Consider the following 23,069-nt stretch of genomic DNA (forward strand, 5'->3'; position numbering starts at 1 on the left):
TCTTTTCATACACAATTTCAGTTTTACACCTTGCTACTCTACCATGAAGTAGCACACCATACTATAATCTCTATTGATTATAGAATCATAGAATGTTATGGCACAGAAGGAAGTCATATGATCCATCGTTCGTGCTGGTATTTTTCTCCATGAGCCACTGCCCTACTAGCTCCCCTTGTTTTTAATATTTCTCCTTTTCAAGCAACTATCTAAATGCCTTTCAAATGAGTTTACTTCTACAATGGTTCATAGCAGATAATTTCATATTCTAATCTCGCTCAGTGTAAAGAATGTTTTTTCTTACCTCCACTTTAATTCATTTTATGATTATCTTAAACTTGTTACTTTCCCACAAACCAATATAATCAATCTTTCATGGCTGATTTTAGCATAACCCTTCATAATCCTGAGGACCTCTATTGCATCACCCTTTACCCATCTCAGCTCCAGTGAAGAAAGCTCTAACGTCTCATGCATGGCAACATCATAGTGAACTCTGTGCCTTTACCATTGTGTTTATATACTTCCTATAATGGGGTGGCTAAAACTATACAGAGTGTTCCAACTGCAGTTTAAGGTCTTGTACAAATTCAACAATGCCTCCTCCCTCTTGTATTCTGTGCCTGTAGATACAAAGCCAAGGATTCCGCATCTTCAACTGGATCCATCACACAGGTGTAAGAGCTAACCCTGGCACAGGCATGATGAGCTGATGGCCTCCTCCCATACCATTATTTCTATGATTCTTGTTACATGTTTGGACTTTGCCTTTGATGATGTGTTGGGTACAGCAGTGCTAGTCACTCCCGTATGGTCTGAACATCTTGCATTCAGAATATGCCCGTACTGCCCAATATATAATTATATGATCGCATAATTCAGAGGTGCCACAGCAGGATGCCCATGTGATCTTTTGCATATGCCCTCGTGTGCGATTCTCCAATCTTTTCTGAAGGGGGTGAAAATAATTGATAAAACGATCCCAGCTACACACACTAAGCTGCTGTAATTCACAAACAGCAAGTGAACATGGAGAATAATAGTCAGAGCAAATTCCACTCAGTCTTATTTCTCTCATTGAAAAATGGAAACAATAATAATCATGGGCTAGCTTAATTGTTTTTAGCATTCTTTGCTTTCTAAAGGGAATAGGGGGGTATGCAGATAGATTTAGATGAGAAAAGACGGGAGGAGGCTCGAGTGGAGCATAAACGCCAGCATGGTCTCGTTGGGCTGAATGGCCTGTTTCTGTGCCGTATATCCTGTGTAATCCTACGTATAGAGCTTCTAGCTGCAAAAACTGACCTCTTGCAATTTAGCTTCCGCTCCAGGACTTGGGTCTACCCCTCACACTTTTCTCTCTGTGTGTCCCCATCCAGGGAGAGGCATGTGATGCTGGCTGCCTGCCTTGCCAGTGATTCACCAGCAGGCATGCCAATTAAACCTGCTACTTCTCCTCCTTCATTGAGGGGTTAGGTTTAAGAGAACGTTGCCTGTTAGGTGCTGGATGGGCGGTGCCTGGCCAGGCCTCAGAGCACTTGAATTTGGTATGACAGATCATTTGTCACTCCAATAAATAGTCTGAACATCTTGCATTCAGGATGTGCCAATATATAATTAGATGATAGCAAACTTCCCCAGACCTCCGAGCACCTGAATTTGGTATACCAGGTCATTTCAAAATGAATGGGGGCCATCTGAGCTAATAAGGCCTGGAATGAGACAATTGACCTTATTGCATGAGTTATTCAATCTCCAAAAACTGGCCCGTCTGGTTCTAATACATATCTTCACTGCCTGAACCTGTGGCTTTTTGAAAGAAAAACTGCAAATTCAATTTTTTTAAAACCTGAACATAGTTCAATCCCAAGATCCTTTCCTCTGAAGAAAGAAAAGCTTAGAAATCCTGAAGCACTGCAATTCTATTCCGGAGTGCATCCAGCATCTATTCCACATTGACATAAAACCTAGTTCTATTTGGATTAATGTTGTGACAATTTCAGTCTTCCATAACCCATGTGCATTTGGATTATATGGGGTTTACCTATTCGTAGTCCTACTTTATGCAGGCTATTTCCCAATTGGGATCTTGATTTAATTCTTCATATATGCACCGTTCAAACCGATTAAACTGTGTACATTTATGATAAATAGCCACTTGGAGCATTTATACACTTTGTAAGCATTACTGTCTGGATTTGACTGTAGTTTACAAGCTTTCAGCAAGCTCTGACAGCTGGTGTTATGGCTCCTATGCAGAGGCCTCCTCCACCTGAATTTAGTACAGGAAGTACAGAATGTAGAATGAAAAAAAAAGTTAGATTACTTAGCTGATAGGATCATCAGTCTTTAAATGATATGCCTGCTCCACACACCGCAGTTCCACTCCCCATAGGCCCAGCATGGGTAGAGTGCTTTGGAGAGGGTGATGGGTGGTGGCGTCAGGGAGTAGATTAGTGATAAATAGTTAATTTCATTTAGCTTTAGGTCAAACCAAACTGGCAAAATGGAATAGGTTTTGGAACTTTATACATTGCGGAGCTAGGAGACCACATGCAGCATCGTTTGTCTGCAATGGCATGCATGTGATTGCCTCAGAACCAGGCTAAACTCCTCCTGTGTGGAGGATACATATCATTGGAGAATGAAGAAGACCCTACCATGTAGCTCTTATCTTTCCAGACCATAGATGTTTATCAGCAAACATTGGATTTAACGTGTCCTGATTATCTAAATATTTTGTGAGCATGTGACATGTCAGCTTTGAACAGGCTGGTTTCTGTCCATGTTTTCAGAATGGCTAGGAAAAGCTTTTTGGCTTCTGTGTTCAAATTTGCAAATAATCACTTCTCTCTGGTTATCAAGTTGATTCAAACACAGATTGAATGGTGAATGCTAACAGAAGGCATTGTCTGTTTTAACTATGAAAATGCTAAAGTTTAAAGCACTTCTATTAAATATTTATTAATGGATAATTTGGAGCATTGATGGTGGGAGAACAAAAAGTTATCCACTGCAAGTTGTTGGAATAATTCAGTTGCTGAAAATGTTTTGCTTCCTGAAAATGGTGATTTTTTTTTCTTCATTCACGGGCTGTGGATGTTGCTGGCAAGGTCAGCATTTATTGCCCTGATCGAATTGCCCTTGAGAAGGTGGTGCTGAGCTGCCTTCTTGAACCACTGCCGTCCGTGTGGTGAAGGTACTCCCACTGTGCCGTTAGGGAGGGAATTCCAGGATTTTGATCCAGCGGTGATGAACAAACGGCGATATACTTCCAAATTAGGATGGTGTGTGACTTTGAAGAGAACTTGGTATTCCCATACGCCTGCTGCCCTTGTCCTTTTAGGTGGTCAGGGTCGCCCGTTTGGGAGGTGCTGCCAAAAAAGCCTTGGGGAGTTGCTGCAGTGCACCTTGTAGATGGTACAACTGCAGCCACAGTGCGCAGGTGGTGGATGGGGTGCCAATCAAGTGGACTGCTTTGTCCTGGATGATGTTGAGCATCTTGAGTGTTGTTGGAGCTGCACTCATTCATGGTAAGTGGAGAGTATTCCATCACATTCCTAATTTGTGCCTTGTAGATGGTTGAAAGGTTTTGGGGAGTCGGAAGGTGAATCATGTGCTGCAGAATATGTGGCTGGTCCAGTTAATTTTCTGGTCAATGGTGACCCCCAGGATGTTGATGGTGGGGGATTTGATGATGGTAATGCCATTGAATGTCGAGGGGAGGTGGTTAGACTTTCTCTTGTTGGACATGGTCATAGCTTGGCACTTGTGCGGTGCGAATGTTACTTGTCGCTTGTCAGCCCAAGCCTGATTGTTGTCCAGGTCTTGCTGCATACGGGCACAGACTGCTTCATTATTTGAGGAGTTGTGAATGGAACTGAACACTGTGTAATCATCAGTCAACAATCCCCACTTCTGATCTTGTGATGGAGGGAAGGTCATTGATGAAGTAGCCGAAGATGGTTGAGCCTACCCTGAGGAAATCCTGCAGCGATGTCCTGGGGCTGAGATGATTGGCCTCCAACAACCACAAATATCTTCCTTTGTGCTAGGTATGACTCCAATCACTGGAAAGTTTTCTCCCTGATTCCCATTTTACGAGGGCTCCTTGATGCCACACTGGGTCAAATGCAGGCCAGTCATTCTCGCCTCACCCCTGAAATTCAGCTCTTCTGTCCCATGTTTGGATCAAGGCTGTAATGAGGTCTAGAACTGAGTGGTCCTGGTGAACACAAACTGAGCATCAGTGAGCAGGTTGTTGGTGAGTAAGTGGTGCTTGATAGAACGGACAATTAATAAACAAATTACTGATCAGCCCCATTACACGTCCTGATCAGGGAGGAGCTTGGGGAAAAAACTTCCTCCATTTCCCCCCTCCATGGTCGGCAGGCAGCAGATTTTCCAGCAGCAGGGGACCAGAGATGCACCCAGAATGGTGTTTGTGCTTGCTTGTTCCATGCAAATGAGATTGTGTCTCACAACTTGCAAACTCTTGACGGGATCAGTGCTGGAAAGCACCAGCAGGTGCAATCCCACTGATATCACATCCCAATGAAATTCGGGGTATTAGGAGTAAGATCGATTAGAATGGGATGTATTTTTTAAACCAAAATGAGTGATTCTTGTTCCAAAGCTGTGAGGTTCAATAGCTCTGCTGATTTCCCACACAGTAGGTTCCTGATCTCATTTGATTCACTCGGGGAAAATGCTGAATGGAAGCCAGCTGTTTTCTCACAGGGAAGGAAGGGACAGAGTAGTGCATCTCTGAGTGGCTCTCTCATGAGTAGGGTGGCAGATGCCTAGGGAACAGGTCAATTGCAACGCAACGTTTCATTTAGGGAATAGTACATGACTGCAGAATTTTAAATTAAACCAATGTATAATAATAAATAACAGTATATTTAATATGACCGGGGGCCTGGAATTTAACTGTGGGAAAAAATCTTCAGTGTAAGTCCACTGTCCCCATCATGTGGAATATGCTGTCTGCATGGTAATGCTTCTCCCTTCAGTTTCTCACATCTCCTGCACTATAATTTTAATCAGGATCATGTGTAGAGGGTCGTGCTCTGACTCTTGATGCCCTCCGACTATGATGAACATTTTCAGCTTGTGTAGTTTGCATATGCACCATTCCCCAATTTAAAAATGGATTCAAAAGTGTCTTTAAACTGCCCATGAGGGAAGTACATGTTTTAGTAATCTACTGGTGTTAGAATCACGTGCCAGTAAGTAGAGAAGGTAATGCGGGAAGCACTCAGGAGAATGGGGACTCGAGTGGATGCAGAAAAGAAAGATGAACCTAAACATTGTTTCTGAGTCCCTCTCATATACATTTAAGCAGGTGTGTAGATAGGAAATCAGCGACAGAGATCACTGCAGTATTTTACATTTGAGAACTGGATATCTTTGAAATAAATAGAACTTCAGGGTCTGCTGTATTCAGAACTACATCGAAAATCATTTATTTCAAAATACCTATTTGAGTATTAAAATGCAAGATAACAAAGTAATATATTTATTCTGTCTGTAATTACCATTGAATAACTCCACGAGGCCTTGTACTGTGAGTAAGAGCTGTGTGACTTCAGTCCATTTAATAGATTGCAAAGTGAGAGGCAGAATGGCTGGCTGGCCCCCCCCCCCCCCTGCACACCCAGGGCAGGAAACCCCTTGGCCTCCAACAGCAGCGCTCTCAGGTGGTACATCGTACATATTTACATAGTGAATACAAAGAGTTTGCATACATGACATTATTCCCCCCAAAGTCTTTGATGTGCGTTGATTACAGGTTAAGGCGTTCCGGAGCTCTGCGCTCCCTGGTTGACCGTCTGAGTGTCGCTTCTGGCCTGGGTGAGTTGGTTGGGCCACTGCTGTCTTGCAGCGCGACTGGTTGGGCTGGACTGTTGGGGATGGTGGGATCATCCTCGTGGTTGGCAGCGAGGTCTGTTGTCAATTGGGCATGAGTCGGTGGGTCCTGGTTATCTGTGAATCGTAATTTGGTTTGGTCCAAATGTTTTCTGCACATTTGACCACGAAGCAGTTTGACAACAAATACTCTATTCCCCTCCTTGGCTAATACAGTGCCGGTGACTCATTTAGGGCCCTGACCGTAATTCAGCACAAACACAGGGTCATTTACAGTGATGTCGCATGACACAGCCAAGCGATCATGGTACGTGTTTTGCTGATAACGCCTGATTTCCACCTGATCAATGAGGTCAGGGTGTACTAAGGAGAGCCTGGTTTTGAGTACACGTTTCATTGGTAATTCTGCAGGGGGAACCCCGGTAAGTGAGTGGGATCATGTCCTGTAGCTGAGCAGTACCCGGGACAGGCGGGTTTGTAAGGAGCCTTCCGTGACACATTTCAAGCTCTGCTTTATGGTTTGGACTGCCCGCTCCGCTTGGCCGTTTGATGCGGGCTTGAACGGGGCAGATCTGATATGCTTGATGCCATTACGGGCCATGAATTCATTGAATTCAGAGCTGGTGAAGCATGGACCATTGTCGCTGACAAGAATGTCGGGTAAGCCATGGGTGGCAAACATGGCCCTGAGGCTTTTAATGGTGGCTGCGGATGTGCTGGATGCCATTATCGCACATTCAATCCATTTGGAGTAGGCGTCCACAACAACCAAGAACATCTTTCCCAGAAAGGAGCCCACATAATCTACATGGATCCTGGGCCAGGATTAGAGACTAAGTGGAGCCTCCCTGGGAGCATTGCTCAGTTGTGAGCATGTGTTACACTGGTGCACGCATGACTCCAGGTCCGAGTCAATGCCGGACCACAGACCTGGGACCTGGCGATAGCCTTCATCATGACTATGCCTGGGTGGGTGCTGTGTAGGTCACGTATGAAGGTTTCCCTGCCTTTCTTTGGCAAGATAACCCGGTTGCCCCACAAGAGGCAATCTGAATGGTTCGACATTTCATCTTTACGACGGTGAAACGGCTTGTTCTCATCTTGCATGTCTCTAGGGACCGCTAAGCAGCTCCCATTGAGGATGCAACTTTTTACAAGGGATAGCAGAGGATCCTGGCTGGTCCAGGTCTTAATTTGACGGGCCGTTACGGGTGACCCTTCGCTATCAAAGGTATCCATGGCCTGTAGCAGATCTGAGGGCTGCGCCGTTTCCACCCTGGTGATGGGCAACGGTAGTCGGCTGAGAGCATCGGTGCAGTTTTCAGTGCCTGGCCTGTGGCGGATCACATAGTCATAGGCAGACAGTGTTAGTGCCCATCTTTGGATTTGAGAAGAAGCAATTGGTATTTATGCCTTTGCTTTCCGAAAACAGTGAGATTAGGGGCTTGTGGTCCATCTCGAACTCGAACCTGAGTCCAAACAAATATTGGTGCACCTTTTTTACGCTGTAAAGGCAGGCTAAAGCCTCCTTCTCGATCATGCTGTAGCCTCTTTCGGCCTTTGATAGGCTTCTGGACGCATATGCAAACGGTTGGAGCTTGCCCACTGCATTGGCTTGCTGCAAAACACACCCGACACCGTACAACGACGCATCACGTGCTAAAACTAGACGTTTACATGGGTCATATAATACCAGCAACTTATTCGAACACAGCAGGTTTCTGGCCTTCTCAAAGATGGCTTCTTGATTTTTACCCCAAGTCCAGTTGTCTCTCTTGCATAACAGCTTGTGCAATGGTTCCAGCAAGTTGCTCAATCCTGGAAGAAAGTTACCGAAATAGTTGAGGAGTCCCAGGAACGAGTGCAGCTCCGTTACATTTTGTGGTGTGGGTGAATTCTTGATGGCCTCTGTCTTCGAGTCCGTGGGACTGATGCCGTCTGCCACAATCTTCCTCCCCAGGAATTCTACCTCTGGCGCCAGGAAGACATATTTGGATCATTTCAACCGGAGTCCAACTCTGTTTAGTCGACTTAAAACTTCTTCCAGGTTGTGCAGGTGTTCGGAGGTGTCGTGGCCAGTGATGAGGATGTCATCTTGAAATACGACGGTGCGTGGAACCGATTTCAACAGGCTCTCCATGTTTCTTTGGAATATGGCTACAGCCGAGCGAATCCCGAACGGGCACCTGTGGTACATGAACAGTCCTTTGTGTGTGCTAATGCATGTTAATTTTTTTCGATGATTCAACCAGCTCCTGAGTCATGTAAGCGGAGGTTAGATCCAGCTTGGTGAATGCCTTTCCCCCTGCTAATGTTGCGAAAAGGGCATCGGCTTTCGGTAGTGGTACTGGTCCTGTAACGAGACTCGGTTGATCGTTATTTTATAGTCGCCGCAGATTCTGATCGTGCCATCGCTCTTTAGTACCGGAACAATCGGGCTGGCCCATTCGTTGAACTCGACTGGCGATATGATTCTCTCGCGTTGAAGTCTGTCCACTTCGATCTCCACTTTCTCCCTCATTATGTAGGGGACCGCTCGAGCCTTGTGATGAACGGGCTGTGCCTCGGGGACCATGTGGATCTGTACTTTGGCGCCTGTGAAGTTGCCGATGCCTGGTTCAAATTAAGATGGGAACTTGCTCAGCACTTGAGCACAGGAAGCATTGTCCACTGACGATAATACTTTGACGTCTTCCCAGTTCCACCGAATCTTTCCCAGCCAGCTTCTGTCAAGCAGCGTTGGCCCATCGCCTGGTACAATCCACAGTGGCAGCTCGTGTGCCTCTCCATCATAGGATACTTTTACGTTCGCACTGCTAATAACTGGTATCAGTTCCTTGGTGTAAGTGCGCAGCTTTATCTGAATCGGGCTCAGCTTGGGTCTTTGTGCTTTGTTGTTGCCCCACAGCCTTTCAAATGCCTTCTGGCTCATAATTGACTGACTTGCCCCCGTGTCCATTGATTCAGGAACGCCATTTAATTTGACTTTTATCATCATGGGAGGACTTTTTGTGGAGAGGGCGTGCATCCCGCAAACTGCTCCCTTAGGCTGAGTTGCCTCTCCAGCTTGTCCTTTGTTATCCACGCTGAATCGGGACTCTTCTGCCGCCTCTACTGCCACATGGTGAGTCACAGTACGTTTGCACGTTCGCTGGAGGTGGCCCCTTGTTCTGCAGCTTTTGCACATGTAGTCTTTAAATCGACATTGATGGGCACCATGATGACCCCTGCAACGCCAGCATTGTGTTAATGATTTCGCGTTTACACCCATTGGCGGCCTATTAGCAGCAGGCATGTAGGCTCTGCTCTGTACAGTTCTTAGTAGTTCAACAGTTCTGCCTGCAATCAGCGTTATTTTACGTACAGTACTTGCCAGTGAGCTCCGATTCTGGTAGGAAGTCATCTGTATGGTATCACGAATTAGTTCAGTCAGCTCATCGTATGTCTTATCCTTGGCCTTTGTGGGTGCCAGCAAGTCCCTGATGAGGCAGTAGACCTCGGGCCCATAACTGATCAGCAGTATAGCCTTGCGCTTCTCCGCCAATGTGTCCGTCTCCCTTGCCAGGTCGTTTGCCATGAAATATTGCTCGAGCCTTTCTGTGAAGTCATCCCAAACATCACCCTCTGCAAAGTCTTTTAGTGTGCCAAAGGTAGCCATAATCGTGTGAAAGTCCGTATTCTCGTCGCCAGTTATTATGTCTGCAATTACTATTGAATAACTCTACGAGGCCTTGTACTGTGAGTAAGAGCTGTGCGACTTCAGTCCATTGAATACGACTACAAAGTGAGAGGCAGTATGGCTGGCTGCCTTTATATGCCCCCCGCACACCCAGGGCAGGAAACCCCTGGGCCTCCAGCAGCAGCGCTCTCAGGTGGTACATCGTACATAGTTACATGGTGAATACAAAGAGTTTGCATACATGACAATATTACTGTTACTTTTCAGAGTCATTATAAACTAGAGAGCTCTCTCTCTCTACTCTCTCCCACTACTCCCCCCCCATCCCCACTACTCTGTCCCCCTCCCCCGCTACTCCCCCTTTCCCTCTCCCCTGTACCTTTCCTCCTCCCTGTCCTCCTCCCTCCCCACCACTTCTCTCTCTCTTCAACATTTACCTGTTCCATGATTGTGGAGAATTTACCTGTAGTCTCAACTTAAATAGTCTCCTTCTCAGCCCAACTGCTACCCACCACCACCCTGGAATTTAGCCATTGGAAATCTGACCCTGTTTACTTTGGCAACCAGTTTCTGATAAGTACCTAGCAAAAAAGAGTGGTTGTAATGGGTGATATAGAGGCCTGACTCTAATTGTTGTGTTGTCTGTGTCTCAGGAAGAGGTGTGGTGTCTCTTGCCTGCAGTAAAACTGATGACACGGTCTGATAGACAGCACTGCAGAGACAAGAAGGAATTTATAGGCACCTGAAGGCAATACAAGCTGCTGATGAAAGGCGTTTTAAATGTAAGACACTAATTCATAGTGAAATAAAAACCTTAGAAGAGCTTTGTGTCTGCTTCAAATTTTACATGATTAAAGCTAGCTTGAAAACGTTTGAGATGGAAACAAAATGTAATGCTGGCAGTAATGTGGTGCCAGAGAGCAGTTAGATTCACAGAGAAATCGTGTAATAATCAGACCTTCATTGTTTTCATTAGTCCTTTGTGTTCTTTGAATAGACAAAGGTAAATTATTCTTGTAGGGCATTTTAATTATACAGTTCATTGGATCCCCGGATGTACCAGTTCTGTTTAGATAGGGGATGACTGCAGTTGCTTTTCATGATACAGGTTGAACCTCTCTTATCTCTTATCTGGGACTCCCTTATCTAGAACCACCACTCATCCAGAACCATTCCCGGCTCCGACATGAACAAATTGAAGTCCTGCCTTGCTGCCAACTCTCGCAATCGCTGGCCTGACCCCGCGATCAACCACTGCCCCCCCCCCCAATGATCTCTCTGCCGCACTCCCAGCCCCAAACCAGCCGGCCCAGATATCCCCTTGCTCAGTACCTGTACCATCCAATTTAATGTGACCACCCCTCGTCCGGATAAGAGAGGTTCAACCTGTCGTTAGTTTGACAATTTAACTCCTGTGAAACAATGCATCTATTTGCTTTGCCTTTATTTGAATATAGTCATTCATATAGTGCCATATCACCCCTTCAAAATGGCTCAGCGTATCATACAATTAATTAATAACTTTTGAAATGCAGTTACTTATTATATAGGAATACACAGCAGCCATTCTGCAACAGCAACATTCCACGAACAAGCAATGAAATGAATGAAATGTTTTTGGTGGTTGAGGAAAGAATTTTGGCCAGGACACTGAGAGAGCTTACTGATCTTCTTTGGATCATTTAAACTCCAGCTGAACACACAGATGAAACTTTGGCTTAATGTCTTATCCAAGGATGGCAACTATGACAATTCAGTATTCCCGCAGTACTGTGCTGGATATAAATAAATACAGAAGACATTTCCTCCTGTTGCACTCACCCTGGTGTAAAAATGATCTGAATCAAGTGCCCCCGCTTACTAGATTTACACTGACCTTTGCTTCATTTCTTGTGCGCAATGGGATTCAATTAGTACATCAATGCACAATTTCACAAGTGCTGAGTTTCTTGTCTCCTGCAGAGAGCAACAGATTGGCTTTGGCAATTTATATCACATTCTGTGAAGCTCTGATGAACACCAAGCTTCAAATTTGGGTTCAGAGTCATTTGTATCTGAGGTCCCCAGCAAATAGCACAACACCGATTTACATATAGAGAGTGTAACAGAGGTGTGTCGAAAGACACAAACAACAACTTGTATTAATATAGAGCTTTTAATATCGTAAAACATCCCAAGGCGCTTCACAGGAGTGTTATAAGACATAAATTTGACACTGAGCCACATAAGAAGAAATTAGGGCAGGTGATCAAAAGCTTGGTCAAAGAGATAGGTTTTAAGGAGCATCTTAAAGGAGGAACGAGAGATAGAGAGAGGTGGAGAGGTTTTATGAGGGATTGAGCGATTATAATCAGGGTTGCTCAAGAGGGCAGAATTTGAGGAGTGCAGCTATCTCGGAGGTTGTGGGGCAGAGATAGGGAGGGGAGGGAGGCCATGGAGTCACTTGAAAACAAGGATGAGAATTTTGAAATCGAGGCATTGCATAACCGGGAGTCAATGTAGATCAGCGAGCACAGGGATAATGGGTGATCGGGACTTGGTGCGAGTTAGGACACAGGCAGCTGAGTTTTGGATGACCTCAAGTTTACATAGGATAGAATGTGGGAGGCCAGCCAGGGGTGCATTGGAATAGTCCAGTCTAGAGGTAACATAGGCATGGATGAGGGTTTCAGCAGCAGATGAGCTGGAGACATGCAATGTTACGGAGGTGGAAATAGGCAGTCTTAGTTATGCTGTGGATATATGGATGGAAGCTCATTTCAGGGTCAAATATGGCACCAAGGTCGCGCACAGTCTGGTTCAGACTCAGACAGATGCTAGAGAGAGGGATGGAGTCGGTGGCTAGGGAACAGAGTTTGTGGGGGGAACCGAAGACAATGGCTTCGGTCTTCCCAATATTTAATTGGAGAAAATTTCTGCTCATCCAGTACTGGATGTCGGGCAAGCAGCCTGACAATTTAGAGGTCGAGAGAAGTGGTGGTGAGGTAGAGCTGGTATCGTTGGCGTACATGTGGAAACTGATGCCGTATTTTCAGATGATGTCACCAAGGGGTGTAGATGAGAAATAGGAGGAGGCCAAGGATAGGTAATGATGTGGGAGTGGGAAAATAAACCATTGCAGGGGATTTTCTGGCTCCAATTAGATAGATAACAGAACCAGATGAGTGCAGACCCACCCAGCTGGACTATGGTGGAGAGGCATTGGAGGAGTATGGAGTGGTCAACCGTATCAGAGGCTGCAGACAGGTCGAACAGGATAAGGTGGGATAGTTTACCTTTGTCACAGTCAGATAGGATGTCATTTGTGACTTTGATGAGAGCTGTTTCGGTACTGTGGCAGGGGCGGAAATCTGATTTGGAGGGCTTCAAACATGGAGTTCTGGGAAAGATAGGCACGGATTTTGGAGGCGACAACATGTTCAAGGACTTTGGAGAGGAGAGGGAGGTTGAAGATGGGGCAGTAGTTTGCAAGGACGGAGGGGTCAAGGGTTGTTTTTTTGAGCAGTGGGGTGATAATGGCAGCTGTGAAGGAGAGGGGGACAGTGCCTGAGGAGAGCGAACCATTAACAATGTGATCTAACATGGGAGCTGGAAAAGGAAGTTGAGTGTCAGCAGTTGAGTGGGAATGGGGAGGTCAAGAGGGGAGATCGGAGAGAAACTGGAGAAAGATGCAAGTTCAGGGCTAGGGCAGAAGGGTACCTTAGAGGAAGTTTGGCCTGGTGGGCTAGGGAAAGAACGGGAAGTGGAAGAGGAAGCTGATCGTATGATCTCAATCTTATAGACAAAGAAGTCCATGAGCTCCTCGCACTTGTTGGAGGTGAGTGTGGAGGGGAGAGAGGTTTAAGAAAACGGTCAGCAACAGAGAATAGAAGCCGAGGTTATCTTCGCATTCCGGACTCATCCTGGAATAGTGAGCAGTTTTGGAAGATGAGAGCAGAACCCGAATAATACTTTGTGGTCCAGCCAAATCTGGCAGTGAATGGCTAAACCAGTTGTCAGCCAAACCCGTTCAAGTTTGCTTCCCTAATGTAGATGGTGATAACCTAATGAAAATAACCCTAGCCTTTTTATTTTAAAGGTATTTTATAATAGATACAATCTTGTGTGTATGAGTGAGGGAGCTTCCCCAATAGAGTTTGTTGCCTATTACTGATGCCATTTTTTTCTATTCACTGGTACCACCTTTATCCATTGTGCTTCATATTATGTGACAGGAAGTGATTTATGACACTAGATCAAAATTGTAATGGCATCACTTGACTGAGGGTTGCATTGAATAAGTAACATGCTCTCCGTTTACATTTTTTATAGATATTAACAGTACAGGTTTTGTTCAAGAAAGGTTGGGGGCGGAGGGTTGGGTAGGTGGTGGACAGGTGATGTTGGTAGGGATGGAGGAGTCCCCACAGTGGAATAATCATAGATGGACTTTGGCTGGGTGGGTTTGATAGGACAAATGACCTTTTCTTGTGTCCTTTATTTTCCTACTTGCCTCATTTTTCACTTCTCACCTTGTGTTGTGCTCTGTGTCTTGACTGGTATTCTGCTCATAGGCCTCTGCAACCCAGAGGAACGAGTGGACACATCTTTCCAGTGACTATCAAAGTCGCCAGTGCCCTCAACTTCTTCGCCTCAGGCTCCTTCCAGAGATCTGCAGCTAACATTTGCGGCATCTCGCAGTCGGCCGCCCACAGATGCATCTCGTAGGTCACCAATGACATGTTTGATAAGTCAGCCAATTATATCAACTTTGATGATGCCAGTGTTACTGAGCAGGCTTTGCAGCTCTGGTTGGCTTCCCCTGGGTGCAGGGCATCATCGACTGCACAAATGTGATCATCAAGGCACCACATCATCACCCAGGAGTCTTTGAGGGAGTGGAAGTCTTTGCAGTTGACAATGTGTAGCTCGTCTGCACCCATAGTAAGATCATCATGCAATCATGCATGTGTGCGCTGCATTCCCTGGCAGCTGTCATGACTCTTTCATCCTGTACCAGTCCACACACCCCCCCCCCCTCTGCTGTTCACTCCTCTAAACAGACTTTCCGGCTAGCTGCTTGGAGACAAGGGCTAGCCACTGAAGACGTGGTTCATGACATCCTTGAGGAGACCAAGCACAAGGATGGATGTGAGTATGAGGGGTGGCTAGTCAGATGGGGATGTAATAATGTAGATAGAGAGAGAGGGATGGGTGGATGTGCAAGGTATGCTGGTGTGAGTAAAGATATTCAGGAGTAGGGTTGGGAAGGCAGAGTGATGGGGATGTGATGAGGGGCACAGCAGGATGAAGTTGAGTATGGCTTGGGAACTCACCTTTCTTGATGTAATGCGATCATTGAAACGTTTGTGGCACTGCACCCAAGTCCTCCTCACAACAATCCTACTGTTAACCTCCTCTGCTATTTGGAGTCAGGTTCTGTTGGCCTGCTGGGGAGCTCTCTTCCACCCATTGGAAGGGCAGAGAACCTCCCTGCATGCTCTCACTCCCTCCACAAGCATATGAAGGGAGTCATCTGAGAACCTGAGTGCAGCCCTCTATCTCTGTGCAGTCATGTTTAAACTCTTTGTAACACTCCAATGGGGCAGTGCAGTGCCTGCACTATCCGAGATGAACCTTCATCTAACCCTATCAGCATAACCTTCTATTCCTTTCTCCCTCATGTACTTATCTAGCTTTCCCTTAAATGCATCTATGCTATTGGCCTCAACTACTTCATGTGGTAGCAAGTTCCACATTTTAACACTCTCTTGGTAAAGAAGTTTCTCCTGAATTCCTTGTTAAGTTTATTAGTGACTATTTATGACCCTAGTTTTGGATTCCCCACAAGCGGAATCATTTTCTCTACGTCTACTCTGTCGAACCTCTTCATAATTTTAAAGACCTCTTTTAGCTCACCCCTCAGCTTCTCATTTCTAGAGAACAGAACCCCAACCTGTTCAGTCTTTCCTGATAGTTATGACTTCTGAGCACTGGTATCATCCTTGTAAATCTGTTCTGCACCTTCACCAGTGCCTCTATATCCTTTTTGTAAAATGGAGACCAGATTATATGAAACAGTCCTCCAGAAAAAGCCAATGCCTTTGTAAAAGGAGGAAAGAACATCAGACTGGATGAGGGAACATTTAACTTGGAAGATCACCTAGCTCATTTGTACATGTTCTAATGCCGCAAGCAGAAACTGTATGTGAAATCCACTCCCAAGCAAAAGATATCGATGACACTATTAAGAAAAATGAGCAAATGCTAGCTTGGCTCAGTTGGTAGCATTCTAACATCTGAGTTAGTTGGATGTGCGATCAAACCTTACTTTATACCTATGCATAATCTAAGGCTAACACTTCTGATGTAGTGTTCAGGGGATGTCTCCTATTGGATGAAATGTTAAACTGAGGCGGCGTCTGCCTGTTCTGGTAGACCTAATAGATCTCATAGGCACTATTTGAAGAAGAGTGGTGTCTTGGCCAATGGTTCTCATCTCAACCAACTCCATTTAAAAGAGATAAATTGGTTATTATCTGTTTGCTGTTTTTGAGAACTTGCTATTCCAATTTGATTGCCACATTCACAGACTTAATTAAAATGTCTGCACTCCAAAAGTGACCCATAGGTTGTGAAGCTCTTTTGGGACACTTCAAGGACTTGATAAGGTACTATATTAATGCAAGTCTTTCTTTCTACGAGGGAAATAACTTGCCCTAAAGGATGAGGACTGGGGGAATGCTAAACATAAATCAAAAACCAGTGGGCCAAAAATTGCGGTTGGAGATGACCTGAGGAAGAATTACGAACCTACCTGCTGACGGCAAGGCTGCGAGGTGGAGGGCAACGTAATGGCCCAGGTGGTGTGGAAAAGTTCCTGGGATCACGTGGGCCTAGTCCTCCAATCACAAAGCAGAGTTCCATTTTAATAATTTCTTAAGGAAATCCCGTAATGAGGTGTATTGGAATCCCGAAATCTAATTATAGTTTGCAGAATTGGTGTTTTATTCGTAATTATCTTCATTCCGCCAACCTCATAAAAAATTTAATTTTTTGATCATTTTAGACATCATTAAAACTGTGATCCAGGCCAATATTTGCAGAAACTCAAATAGTGTATGTGTATAATTTACAATTGAAAATATTTAATTAATGTCCTAGATATCCACTTACGCTGATGCAAACAGGCCCTGCGTCTGCTTGCATCAACCATAACATTTCCGTGTGCAATTGCTGGCCAGTCGATGGGCAAATAGTCCAACTCTGCGCCAGCGATTGCTTTTTCGTGGCCCGCATCCGTTGACAGACCGCAAGTTCCAGATTTCACACATGCGGAAATCCCGAACTTGTGGTGGATTTCAAAGGATGTATAGCGGTGTACTCCGAGTACACCACCATTTCGACTGAAAATTCTGGGCCCGTATTTATAAGAAGTATAAAGCATTATCTGATGGATCGCTTCTCGGCCTTTTGGCTAAGATCATGCGTAACTGACCTGACAGGGGAGTAACCATGACCCCAACGTGGTTCTCCCTGGATCAGGAAGGTGGTTCTCCTATGCTTTTTGGAAATAGGAGGTGGGTGGGGTGGCTTGACCCATCCACCTCCACGGAGGTGTGTGGGGGGGCCTGACCCATCCACCTCCATGGCACGAACCTGGTATTGCAGTACTTCCAGGAACGGTGCAGTGGCTCTCGGCCTTTTGGCTAAGAGCATTAGCGCAGGGTGATCCTTGATGTGTGCAAGGTGACCTCTGGCGTTTGTGATCTGACAAAAAATTGGAAAGATTGGCTTCAAAAAAATTAAATAAAAAAAATAAAGCATTATCTGATGGGGTACATTTCATGATGGCACTTCCCTTTAACTTGGCACCTTTGTTAGTAATGTCCACCTTGAAGCACATTTTGAGAAGATGTGTTGTACTTGATTCAGTTTACCTAGATATAAACTCTGAATTTATTTGTGGAAATGCTCACAAAACTGAAGAGAAAAAAGAACCTTTGGGCTTGGATTTCTTAACTTTTATTCAGGAAATGTGACATCCCTTTTACTCCTGAGAATTGCAGGAATCTTTATTACTTTTAAATGAGAATCATCTGATTTGGCCCAATGTGTAGAGGGGGTTAAACCGGGAAACTTTCTCCACTAATATGATTTTTGTTTTGTTGTGAATGTGGCAGCGATAACCGAACATAACTCCCTTTGCTAAAGAGCTTGGAACGTCTTGTGGCACTAACTGAGGTTAGTTAATACAAACTGTTATATTAGCGGAAATATTGTCCAGAAACAAAGGAATAGGACTATAGGCGAAAATTATGCAACACACACGTTTTTGGTCTCAGCCCTTGTTGGCTATTGCAAGATTCAACAAAATTCACAGTTTTCAGCCGATAAAGTGAGTCCTAGCTAATATAACAGAATCAAGGGCCCTATCTGATTGCTATTCTATAACTGCTGGATAATGCGTGTCTGTGGATGTCAAGTGAAGACAGGATCAGACTTGATCATGATGCCCACAGCAGTCAAATATCCAGCTGACTGTCTAGGTTCACATTTTGAGAATTGTCACTTTGGTGAGTATCAGGGGGCTGGAGGTTTTTGTTGAATCATATCCTCGCATGAATCAGTGCCATCAGGAGCAGATATGGAGAAAATCAAAAGAAAAAAAACAACTCAACATTAAATATAATGATGCCGAATTTGCCCCCAGCTGGGTTGACAGCGCATAATTCGAATGTTTTTTTTCTGCCTGTGCGGAAAGTGCCGGGACCTGTGCATATTTGGGCTCTTGGAGTTAAAAAAAAACTTGCTGCTGCGGTAACGGAGCGTTCACGTGGCGTTTACAGCGTTGATGACGTCAGCGCGACGCAGACGTGCCGCGTCATACTGCCGCCTCACAACGTCCCTCCCCTTTTAAATGGGAGGGCCGCTGCAAACTCTGCCGCTCCTTTAGTGCGCCCACTGGGCCACCAGGCAGAGTGTCGGCCGGGGTGCGGGGCTGCATGTTGGCGGCCCAGCCACACCAGCGGCCGCCATTGTTGGGCCCACTGAAAAGTCATCCGACAGAAAAAAGATTTCGGCCGCCGCGCTACCACCTCCCCTTTAAGGGCGGCCAGAGCGCCACAACCACCACAATTTCTCGCATTGAAAAGCTGTTGTTGGCATTGCCCCACGTCGACCTTTCTCCTTCATGGCAAATGAGCCAAAGGTGGGCAGCGGAAATGTTACAAGGGCACCCTCAAAGCCTCCCTGATAAAGTGCAACATCCCCACCGACACCTGGGAGTCCCTGGCCAAAGGCCGCCCTAAGTGGAGGAAGTGCATCCGAGAGGGCGCCAAGCACCTCGAGTCTCATCGCTGAGAACATGCAGAAAACAAGCGCAGGCAGCGGAAAGAGCGTGCGGCAAACCCCCCCCCCCGCCTCCCTTTCCCTCAATGACTATCTGTCCCACCTGTGACAGGGACTGTTGTTCTCGTATTGGACTGTTCAGCCACCTAAAGACTCATTTTAAGAGTGGAAGCAAGTCTTCATCGATTCCGAGGGACTGCCTATGATGATGACCTCAACCTTGTGTCCCACGGGACAATTTCCCCCGGAGAGCGCAAAGGGATTAGCGCACGGCGATGTCGTCATTGCCGTGTATGCACTATGGTAACGCACTAATCGCGGAGGGCAGCGCAAACCACATTTGGCCGGTGGAGCCCCGGGGGCAAATCCTCTCGTGCCGCTGCGCCCACACGCAAACTCATTAGCGCACCATTAACGCTGGCCGGCGGCGCTAACTGGTACTGCGCAAAGGGGCAATTTCAGCCCCAATGTGTTTATATATAAAGTAACAAAAACAAAACTGCTATTACAGATGGAAATGCCTAAGAATGAAGTATAATACTTTACCCCACAGAATGGAAACTTTTTTTGTTGAGAAACAAATGTGATGGGTATAGACCCATACTGCAGGGCACCACCACTGCTGAAAGAGTAAAGGAGATGCACTGGCAATTTCTTTGGGGTTCTCCTGATCAGCCGCCAGCTGGCAGAACTCCCAGGTAAACGCATAAACAGGATTTCTGCTGACGTTATGGAAGCTGATCAGGAGAACCCCTGAGGAAATTCACAGCAATGAGGTAAATTAGGAAGGAGTGATCAGCTGACATCAAACTTAAGAGCTTGCAGAGTATAAGAGCGAAGAAAGACAGAAACAAAAGGAGGCCCTGGTAAAGAAGGAGTTAGTATAAGAGGCTCTATGATGTAGAGAGGAGGGGGACAGTATGTATTTTGGAGCTTAGAGTGAAGACAGGAAAGTGCTGAGGAGCAATGGCCATAGTAGTTTCAATAAAGTAGAGACCAGGAAAGTTGCAATTCAGCAGAATGATACCAGGGCTTAAAGAGTTAAATTATGAGGGCGGATGGCATAAACTTAGCTTGTATTCCCTTGAGTTTATAAGGTTATGGGGTGATCTAATTGAGGTGTTTAAAGCATTTGATAGAGTAGATACAGAGAAGCTGTTTCCTCTGGTGGGGCAATCCAGAACCAGGATACACAATGTTAAAATTAGAGCTAGGCCATTCAGGAGTGAAATCAGGAAATGTTTTTTCAAACAAAGGGCCATTGAAACCTGGAATTTCCTCCCCCAAAAGGCATTGGATCCTGGTTCAATTGAAATTTTCAAGACTAATTTTTGTTAGGTGAAGGTATCAAGGGCTATCAACCAAAGATGAGAATTGCGGTAGAGATCATCCATGATCTAATTGAATGGTGGAATAAGAGAGCGGTTGAACAAGATGTGGGATTTAGAATTACCATTTTCTTGTATCTTATCCTGAAGTGCGAGAGAAGAGCCTCCCCAGATATGCGAGTAGTATTTAAATCATGGATGGACTTGGGCTTTATAAAGAGTTTGCGGCCCCGATATTTACGAGGAGGTGGAGCGGGTGCGGAGTAGTGCGGGGAAACCCGGCAAGATCGGAACACGGAGGACCTATCGAAATTAACGGCAAGACCTCATTATAATTTTTTTTCCTTCCATTTCCCATCCGGCAGCCGGTCAAATTGACAGGTTGGCTAGCTGCCGGGCGGGAAAAGCACCAGCAGAAGCCACAGCCAGGGATGGAACCTTGGGGATGGTCCATGGCATTCGGGAAGGGGGGGGAAGCGAGAGATCAGGCTTGGCGGATGGGTGGGTGGGTAGAGAGCCCATCACGAAAGGGAGGGAGCGAGAAGCCATTGCTCGAGGGAGTAGATTAGGCTTTTGGGGGGCGGGGCGGGGGGGGCGGGCGTAGAGAGGCAATCGTTGGAGGGAGGGAGTGAGAGATCAGGAATTGGGGAGGAAGAGAGACCATTGTTAGAGCGAGGGAGCGCGAGATCGAGTCTGGGGAGTGGGAGGGAATGAGATTGGGGAAGGGAGAGGCCATTGCAGGAGTGAGAGATTGATCTTGGGAGGAAGAGGGGTAGAGAGGCCATTGTTGGAATGGAGGGAGGGAGTGAGAGATCAGGGATGTGGGAGGAGACAGTTGCGAGAGGGAGGGAGAAGTGGGTGTGCGATCTGGGGTGGAGTGGGAGGCCTGCGATCACAGCAGAGCAGAGACAGAAGGCTTTCTTAAGTGGCTGGGAGCAGCCCTCCTGGCCGACGAGGAGTGCTGTAAAAGGCAGTTACCTTCATCAGCTGGCAGCTCCCGCCTCCCTTTTACTGCTGGGTTTCCCGAGCCCTGGAAAATCCAGCTATCAGTGGCTAAATTTAAGTCAGGTTGCTAATTGCACTGTGGGAGCCTGTTTTAAATATGTTAATGAAGTACCCCGCCTCTCTCGGGCTGAACATTCGCAAGACACAAAACCCACCGCCGTAAAAACGACAGTGCTCCCTATATAAAAATGTTAGTCCTCTCCTGCCCATCCTGGCGGCGATTAATATCGAGGCCTAAGAGTTCAGAGGAGTAAACTGTTTGCTGCAAAAGAAAAAATCTTGGAAACAGCTTTATCATGGGAAATATGGAAGTTCCATCTGAGGTCAGAAAGAAATAGTGAGGTCAAAATTGTTTGTAAACGAAGCACTAAGGATGGAGTCATAAAAGTGAAAGACAGAGGTTAAGCTCTGAATTGCAGACTAGAGGACAACAGGAGCAGCTGAATGCTTCAGACTAAGTTACAGTACTACCAACGTCTGACTTGCATGCAAAGATGACATCATCCCCCTCACACATGCACACTCTGTCTCTCACACACACATTAATTTAAATACCTGAATTCATAGGGGCTGAAATTGCCCTCAGCAAGAAATTGGGGAGGGCACTTCGATTTAAGCGGAGCTGTTGGAGGCGGTATCGGAGTGGTATCGGGTCGGGAGCAAGGCGGTGTCCATCCCCATCACACTGATGCACCGCAGTGTCCCTCCCCTTCACTTAAAGGGGAGGGAGGCTGCGGGGCCTACGTGGAGCCCACTGGGCCACTAGGGAGGGGTTCGGCTGGGCCAGCGGTCCCGCACCCAAGAGGGGGTGCCGGGCGGCCTGCTGACAACCCAGCCGAACCAGCGGCCGCCATTGTCGAGCCGACTCAGCAGTCGGATGACAATTAAAACAAAATGGCGGCCGCGCCAGTGTGCCCTCCCCTTTAAGGGCAGCCGCACCATCCAGCCACTGGCATCTTCCCACCTCGTGAAGCTGTCGGGGGCACCAACTGGTGGCGGCCGCACTCCCGCGAGCAATTTCCCATGCGTGGCGGAATAGGGGTCGGCACACGTCCGACTAGGGGTCGGAGCGCCAGGTGGGGTGGAAACACGGGACACGTTGGAAATCCATTCCTGCCGCCCCCGGCTCGGAGGCAATTGCGGATGGGTCGGTCCCGCCGCCTGCCCCCAGTCAGAAAGGCCTTAACCTCCCTAATGTTCTGTGTGAGTTAATCTACTTCATGGTGTGATATTTTTAAAGCAATTATGTTTATAATAAGGAGTATTCCCTCAAGAAAGCGGGAAATTTACCACAGCAAAGACTTTAATCAAACAGACTTTTACTTAACCTGGTACCAATATAGCAAATCAAAATGAGCACACAAAGTAAGATATCAAATGGATTCTAAGACTTGTGTCTGTAGATTTATTGTAATAAAATTTCCCAGGGAGGATGGAAGAACACATAATTCCAATTCTGTGAACTCATGAAATCTCTAGGTATTTCCTGGGCTTTAAAAGCAAAATATTTTTGTAGTTAATTTTTTATCATTGTTTGAAACTTCTTCGATTTATGAAAATATTTTTACACCGGCCCAATTTTTGCTCGAGCCTGATCCTTTGAGCTGTTTCTGTTCTAAAGCCATTATAGTTAATGTGGCTTATAATTTGCTACTTCCATTATAGTTTAGCTTTCCTGAGAAAATTATTTTGTGTTACATCTGTAGAGTTTTATCTGGTACCTTGGCAAATGTCTTCGCAACGATCTGATGAATTGTGATAGCTACATTATTGTTAATTGTTAACGTGCTGTTGTTGGGAAGTCTGCTTACCATCAGCTCTTTCCTACGCTCAACTTCTTTCAGGTTCACCGTTAT

General features: G+C 46.0%; 1 protein-coding gene and 1 pseudogene across 2 annotated transcripts in view; both read left to right on the plus strand.

Moving 5' to 3' along the window:
- afg2a (AFG2 AAA ATPase homolog A) overlaps nt 1–23,069 on the plus strand; it is a 594,246-nt gene that overhangs the window by 271,705 nt on the left and 299,472 nt on the right. The window lies entirely within an intron of this gene.
- On the plus strand, nt 16,987–17,225 carry LOC139251862 (U2 spliceosomal RNA; annotated as a pseudogene).

The sequence above is a fragment of the Pristiophorus japonicus genome, chromosome 2 (genome assembly GCF_044704955.1).
Source record: "Pristiophorus japonicus isolate sPriJap1 chromosome 2, sPriJap1.hap1, whole genome shotgun sequence".
NCBI lineage: Eukaryota > Metazoa > Chordata > Chondrichthyes > Pristiophoridae > Pristiophorus > Pristiophorus japonicus.